We start from the raw sequence: 8631 nt of genomic DNA, 5'->3' as shown, positions 1-8631 counted from the left end.
GGGGCGTGGTCTCGTGAATGGGCGGGGTTTGCTGGGAGTGGGCGGGGCTACTTGGGACCCCCCCAAAAAATCCCCCAGACTCATTTTTGGGGGGGGGAAGTGCTTTATTGGCCGTGGCCCCGCCCCCCAGAAATTGGCCCCGCCCCCTTTTAGGCCGTGGGGGGAGGGGCCCCCAAATCCCTGAGTCGGTGGGGGAGGGGTGGGGTGGGGGATCCCCCCCCCCCCTTATAGAAACCCCTCCCCCCTATAGAACCCCCCCCCCCAATACTGGACCGGCCCCTCCCCCACGCTCGGGACACCCCGAGAACCCCAAAAATGGGGGGGGGGCCCAAAAACCACACAGGGACCCCAAAAACCACACAGGGATCCCAAATATCCTACAGGGACCCCCAAAACCACACAGGGACCCCAAAAAACACAGAGGGACCCCAAATATCCTATAGGGACCCTATGGAACCCCCAAATCCCCCATAGAGACCCCAAAACCACAGAGGGACCCCCAAAAAACCCCAGAGGGACCCCAAAAACCACACAGGGGCCCCAAAAACCACAGAGGGGCCCCAAAAACCCCACAGGGACCCCAAATATCCTATAGGGACCCTATAGAGACCCCAAATCCCCCATAGAGACCCCAAAAACCCCACAGAGACCCTACAGAGACCCCAAATCCCCCACAGGGACCCCAAAAACCCCACAGGGACCCCAAAAACCACAGAGGGACCCCAAATATCCTCTAGGGACCCTACAGAGACCCCAAATCCCCCACAGGGACCCCAAAAACCCCACAGAGACCCTATAGAGACCCCAAATCCCCCACAGGGACCCCAAAAACCCCACAGGGACCCCAAAAACCACAGAGGGACCCCCAAAAAACCCACAGGGACCCCCAAAACCACACAGGGACCCAAAAAACCCTACAGAGACCCTATAGAGACCCCAAATCCCCCATAGAGACCCCAAATACCCCATAGAGACCCTCTGGAACCCCCAAATCTCCTGCAGAGACCCCAAATCCCCTATAGAGACCTCGAATCCCCTATAGAGACCCCAAATATCCTATAGGGACCCCCAAAAACCCCACTGGGACCCCAAATATCCTATAGGGACCCTATGGAACCCCCAAATCCCCCATAGAGACCCCAAATACCCCATAGAGACCCTCTGGAACCCCCAAATCTCCTGCAGAGACCCCAAATCCCCTATAGAGACCTCGAATCCCCTATAGAGACCCCAAATATCCTATAGGGACCCCCAAAAACCCCACTGGGACCCCAAATATCCTATAGGGACCCTATGGAACCCCCAAATCCCCCATAGAGACCCCAAATACCCCATAGAGACCCTCTGGAACCCCCAAATCTCCTGCAGAGACCCCAAATCCCCTATAGGGACCCCAAAAACCCTATAGAGACCCTATAGAGACCTCCAAATATCCCATAGAGACCCCAAATCCCCTATAGAGACCCCAAATATCCTATAGAGACCCCAAATCCCCTATAGAGACCCTAAATCCCCTCTGGAATCCCCAGATCCCCCACAGAGACCCCCACAGAGACCCCAAATCCACTACAAACCCCATAAACCCCAATAAACCCCAATAAACCCCAATAAATCCCAATAAATCCCCAATAAATCCCCAATAAACCCCAATAAATCCCAATAAATCCCAATAAAACCCCAATAAATCCCCAATAAACCCCAATAAATCCCAATAAACCCCAATAAATCCCCAATAAATCCCAATAAACCCCAATAAATCCCAATAAATCCCCAAAAATCCCCAATAAATCCCAATAAAATCCCAATAAACCCCAATAAATCCCAATAAAAAACCCATAAATCCCAATAAAAACCCCATAAACCCCCTCTAAACCCCACAGATCCCCTCTAGATCCCCTCTGGATCCCCCCCAAATCCCGCTCAGGTGAGCCAGGGGCGGATGCAGCGCTCGTAGAGCCCCAAAAATCCCCAAAAATCCCCAATAAATCCCAATAAAATCCCAATAAATCCCCAATAAACCCCAATAAATCCCAATAAAAACCCCATAAACCCCCTCTAAACCCCACAGATCCCCCATGGATCCCCTCTGGATCCCGCTCAGGTGAGCCAGGGGCGGATGCAGCGCTCGTAGAGCCCCAAAAATCCCCAATAAACCCCAAAAATCCCCAATAAACCCCAAAAATCCCCAATAAAACTCCAATAAATCCCAATAAATCCCCAATAAATCCCCTCTAAACCCCATGGATCCCCTCTGGATCCCCTCTAGATCCCGCTCAGGTGAGCCAGGGGCGGATGCAGCGCTCGTAGACCCCCAAAAATCCCCAATAAACCCCAAAAATCCCCAAAAAATCCCAATAAAATCCCAATAAAACCCCAATAAACCCCAATAAATCCCAATAAACCCCCTCTAAACCCCATAGATCCCCTCTAGATCCCCTCTGGATCCCCTCTGGATCCCGCTCAGGTGAGCCAGGGGCGGATGCAGCGCTCGTAGACCCCCAAAAATCCCCAAAAATCCCCAATAAAACTCCAATAAATCCCAATAAATCCCAATAAAATCAGAATAAAACCCCATAAACCCCCTCTAAACCCCATAGATTCCCCATGGATTCCCTCTGGATCCCCTCTGGATCCCGCTCAGGTGAGCCAGGGGCGGATGCAGCGCTCGTAGACCCCCAAAAATCCCCAAAAATCCCCAATAAACCCCCATAAATCCCAATAAATCCCAATAAAACCCCAATAAAACCCCATAAACCCCCTCTAAACCCCAATAAATCCCAATAAAACCCCATAAATCCCCTCTAAACCCCACAGATCCCCCACGGATCCCCTCTGGATCCCCTCTAGATCCCGCTCAGGTGAGCCAGGGGCGGATGCAGCGCTCGTAGAGCCCCAAAAATCCCCAATAAACCCCAATAAAACTCCAACAAATCCCAATAAAATCAGAATAAAACCCCATAAATCCCCTCTAAACCCCATAGATCCCCCATGGATCCCCTCTGGATCCCCTCTGGATCCCGCTCAGGTGAGCCAGGGGCGGAAGCAGCGCTTGTAGAGCCCCAAAAATCCCCAAAAAATCCCCAATAAATCCCAATAAAACCCCATAAATCCCAATAAACCCCATAGATCCCCCATGGATCCCCTCTGGATCCCCTCTAGATCCACTCAGGTGAGCCAGGGGCGGATGCAGCGCTCGTAGACCCCCAAAACTCCCCAATAAACCCCAAAAATCCCCAATAAATCCAATAAAATCCCAATAAATCCCAATAAAAACCCCATAAATCCCCTCTAAACCCCACAGATCCCCTCTGGATTCCCTCTGGATCCCCTCTGGATCCCGCTCAGGTGAGCCAGGGGCGGATGCAGCGCTCGTAGAGCCCCAAAAATCCCCAAAAATCCCCAATAAATCCCAATAAAACCCCAATAAAATCCCAATAAATCCCAATAAATCCCTCTAAACCCCACAGATCCCCTCTGGATCCCCTCTGGATCCCTCTCAGGTGAGCCAGGGGCGGATGCAGCGCTCGTAGAGCCCAAAAAACCCCAATAAACCCCAATAAATCCCAATAAATCCCAATAAACCCCAATAAATCCCAATAAACCCCCTCTAAACCCCACAGATCCCCTCTGGATCCCCATGGATCCCCTCTAGATCCCGCTCAGGTGAGCCAGGGGCGGATGCAGCGCTCGTAGAGCCCCAAAAACCCCCAATAAACCCCAATAAAACTCCAATAAATCCCAATAAAAACCCCATAAATCCCCTCTAAACCCCACAGATCCCCCATGGATCCCCCATGGATCCCCTCTGGATCCCGCTCAGGTGAGCCAGGGGCGGATGCAGCGCTCGTAGACCCCCAAAAATCCCCAATAAACCCCAAAAATCCCCAAAAATCCCCATAAAACTCCAATAAATCCCAATAAATCCCAATAAAACTCCATAAACCCCCTCTAAACCCCATAGATCCCCCATGGATCCCCCATAGATCCCCTCTGGATCCCTCTCAGGTGAGCAGGGGCGGATGCAGCGCTCGTAGACCCCCCTGTGGCTGTGCCAGGCCGTGTGGGGGACCCCGGGCACGGAGCAGCCCCGAGAGCCCCCCGGGCCCAGAGCGACTTGAGGCCGAAGGTGTCCTGGACAAAGACCTGCGAGGGACAGACGGAGCCGTCAGAGACCCCCCGGGTCAGCCCAGGAACCGCGGAGAAACACCCGGGAAACATCCCGGGAACGGCCCGGAAACGGCCTGGAAATGTCCCCAAAATGTCCTGAAAATGTCCCCAAAATGCCGTGAAAATAGCCTGGAAATATCAAAATTAACCCTGAAAATATCCCCAAAATATCCTGAAAATAGCCTGAAAATATCCTAAAAATATCCTGAAAATAACCTGGAAATGTCCCCAAAATGTCCTGAAAATGTCCCCAAAATGTCCTGAAAATGTCCCCGAAATAGCCTGGAAATGTCCCCAAAATGTCCTGAAAATGTCCCCAAAATGTCCTGAAAATAGCCTGGAAATATAAAAAATTACCCTGAAAATATCCCCAAAATATTCTAAAAATATCCCCAAAATATCCTGAAAGTATCCCCAAAATATCCTGAAAATAGACTGAAAATATAAAAAAAAATCCTGAAAATATCCCCAAAATATCCTGAAAATACCCTGAAAATATCAAAAAAATATCCTGAAAACAGCCTGGAAATATCAAAAAAATATCCTGAAAATATCCCCAAAATATTCTAAAAATACCCTGAAAATATCCTAAAAATATCCTGAAAATATCCTGAAAATATCCCCAAAATGTCCTGAAAATAACCTGAAAATATCCCCGAAATGTCCTGAAAATAGACTGAAAATATAAAAAAAAAATCCTGAAAATATCCCCAAAATGTCCTGAAAATATCAAAAAATTACCCTGAAAATACCCCCAAAATATCCCCAAAATGTCCTGAAAATATCCTGAAAATATCCCCAAAATATCCAGAAAATATCCCCAAAATATCTCCAAAATATCCAGAAAATATCCTAAAAATACCCTGAAAATAATTCCAAAAATATCCCCAAAACACCCCAAAAATAGCCTGAAAATATCAAAAAAATACCCTGAAAATATCCCCAAAAATATCCTGAAAATATCCTAAAAATACCCTCAAAATATCCCCAAAATATTCTAAAAATATCCTAAAAAAACCTAAAAATAATCCCAAATCTATCCCAAAAATACCCTGAAAATATCCCCAAAACACCCTGAAAATACCCTGAAAATATCAAAAAAATACCCTGAAAATATTAAAAAATACCCCAAAATATCCTAAAAATTACCCTGAAAATATCTCAAAATATCCTCAAACTATCCTAAAAATACCCTGAAAATATCCCCAAAATATCCCCAAAAATCCAGAAAATATCCTAAAAATATTCTGAAAATATCCCCAAAATATCCTGAAAATATCCTGAAAATAATCCAAATGTATCCCAAAAATATCCTAAAAATATCCCCAAAATATCCTGAAAATATCCTAAAAACATCCCGAAAATATCCTAAAAATATCCCAAAAATATCCTAAAAATACCCTGAAAATAATCCCAAATCGATCCCAAAAATACCCTGAAAATATCCCCAAAATATCCCGGAAATAGCCTGGAAATATCCCCAAAATGTCCTGAAAATAGCCTGGAAATATCAAATAAAATACCCTGAAAATATCCCCAAAATATCCTGAAAATATCCTAAAAATACCCTCAAAATATCCCCAAAATATTCTAAAAATATCCTAAAAAAACCCTAAAAAGAATCCCAAATCTATCCCCAAAATACCCTGAAAATATCCCCAAAATATCCTGAAAATATCCCCAAAATACCCTGAAAATATCCCCAAAATATCCTGAAAATATCCCCAAAATATTCTAAAAATATCCTGAAAATATCCTAAAAATATCCTGAAAATAGCCTGGAAATATCCCCAAAATATCCTGAAATAGACTGAAAATATCAAAAAAATAGCCTGAAAATAACCCCAAATCTATCCCAAAAATATCCTGAAAATATCCCCAAAATGTCCTGAAAATAGCCTGAAAATATAAAAAAATATCCTGAAAATATCCCCAAAATATTCTAAAAATATCCTGAAAATATCCTGAAAGTATCCCAAAATATCCTGAAAATAGCCTGAAAATATAAAAAATTACCCTGAAAATATCCCCAAAATATCCCAAAATATTCTAAAAATATCCTAAAAATATCCTGAAAATAGCCTGGAAATATAAAAAAAATGTCCATGAAAATATCCTAAAAATATCCCCAAAATGTCCTGAAAATATCCTAAAAATATCCCCAAAATGTCCAGAAAAAAGGCTGGAAATATCAAAAAAATATCCTGAAAATATCCCCAAAATATTCTAAAAATACCCTGAAAATATCCTAAAAATATCCTGAAAATATCCTAAAAATATTCCAAAAATATCCTAAAAATACCCTGAAAATAATCCCAAATCGATCCCAAATATCCTGAAAAAATCAAAAAATTACCCTAAAAATATCCCAAAATGCCCTGAAAATATCCCAAAAATATCCCCAAAAACGTCCTGAAAATACCCAAAAAATACCCCCAAAATACCCCCCAATTTCGGGGTCCCCCTCCCCAATTTCGGGGTCCCAATCCCAAATTTTTGGGGTCCCCCTCCCCTATTTTGGGGTCCCCATCTGCAATTTTGGGCTCCAAAATGCCGATTTCAGGATCCCCATCCCCAATTTGGGTCCCCCTCCCCAATTTTTAGGGTCCCCCTCCCAAATTTCAGGATCCCAATCCCAAATTTCGGGGTCTCCTCCCCAATTTCGGGGTCCCCTCCCCAATTTTGGGGTCCCCTCCCCAATTTCAGGATCCCAATCCCAAATTTCGGGGTCCCCTCCCCAATTTCGGGGTCCCAATCTCAATTTTGGGGTCCCCCTCCCAAATTTCAGGATCCTCCCCCCAATTTCGGGGTCCCCCTCCCCAATTTCGGGATCCCAATCCCAAATTTCAGGGTCCCCCTCCCAATTTTCGGGGTCCCCCTCCCCAATTTCGAGATCCTAACCTAAATTTTTAGTCCCCCTCCCCAATTTGGGGTCCCCCTCCCCAATTTCGAGATCCCTCCCCCCAATTTCAGGATCCCAATCCCCAATTTCGGGGTCCCCTCCCTAATTTTGGGGTCTTCTCCCCAATTTCAGGGTCCCAATCCCAATTTTGGGGTCCCCTCCCCAAATTTCAGGATCCTCCCCCCAAATTTGGGGTCCCCTCCCCAAATTTGGGGTCCCCCCCAATTTCGGGGTCCCCTCCCCAATTTTCGGGGTCCCCCTCCCCAATTTCGGGGTCCTAACCTAAATTTTTAGGGACCCCTCCCAATTTTCGGGGTTCCCCTCCCCAATTTCGGGATCCCCCCTCCCCAATTTCGGGGTCCCCTCCCCAATTTTCAGGGTCCCCCTCCCCAATTTCGGGATCCCCCTCCCCAGTTTCCAGGTTCCCCCCCCAATTTCAGGATCCCAATCCCAAATTTCGGGGTCCCCTCCCCAATTTCAGGATCCTCCCCCCAATTTTTAGGGTCCCCTCCCCAAATTTTGGGATCCCAATCCCAAATTTCAGGGTCCCCTCCCCAATTTTCGGGGTCCCCCTCCCCAATTTCGGGATCCTAACCTAAATTTTTAGGGACCCCTCCCAATTTTCGGGTTCCCCTCCCCAATTTCGGATCCCCCTCCCCAATTTCGGGGTCCCCTCCCCAATTTCAGGATCCCCCTCCCTAATTTCGAGGTTCCCCCCCCGATTTCGGGGTCCCCCTCCCCAATTGGGGTCCCCTCCCAATTTCAGGATCCCAATCCCAAATTTCGGGGTCCCCTCCCCAATTTCGGGATCCCAATCCCCAATTTCAGGGTCCCCCTCCCCAATTTGGGGGTCCCCTCCCCAATTTCGGGGTCCCCTCCCCAAATTTGGGGGTCCCCTCCCCGATTTCAAGGTTCCCCCTCCCCAATTTCGGGATCCCCCTCCCCAATTTTCAGGTTCCCCCCCAATTTCAGGATCCCAATCCCAAATTTTGGGGTCCCCCTCCCAATTCGGGGTCCCCCTCCCCAATTTGGAGTCCCCCTCCCCAATTTGGGGGTCCCCTCCCCAATTTCGGGGTCCCCCTCCCCAGTTGGGGGTCCCCCTCCCCAATTTGGGGGTCCCCTCCCCCATTTCAGGGTCCCCCTCCCCAGTTTGGGGGTCCCCCTCCCCAATTTTAGTGTCCCCTCCCCAATTTTGGGGTTCCCCCCAATTTCAGGATCCCAATCCCCAATTTGGGGTCCCCCTCCCCAATTTCGGGATCCCCATCCCCTATTTTGAGGTCCCCATCCGCAATTTTGGGCCCCAAAATCCCAAATTTCGGGGTCCCCTCCCCAAATCTGGGGGTCCCCTCCCCAATTTCAGGGTCCCCCTCCCCAATTTGGGGGTCCCCCTCCCCAAATTTGGGGGTCCCCCTGACCGGCTGCGCCTCCATGTCCCGCACGGTCTCGTTGGCGTCGTAGAACCCGAAGAGGCTGCGGGGAAATTTTGGGGTCACGGGGGGAAGGGGGACCCCCAAATTCGGGGAGACCCCAAAAGGTCCCGGGGGGTCGGGGGGAATTTGGGG

The sequence above is a fragment of the Haemorhous mexicanus genome, assembly GCF_027477595.1.
Source record: "Haemorhous mexicanus isolate bHaeMex1 chromosome 32 unlocalized genomic scaffold, bHaeMex1.pri SUPER_32_unloc_2, whole genome shotgun sequence".
NCBI lineage: Eukaryota > Metazoa > Chordata > Aves > Passeriformes > Fringillidae > Haemorhous > Haemorhous mexicanus.
Note: the sequence above shows the minus strand (reverse complement) of the source record.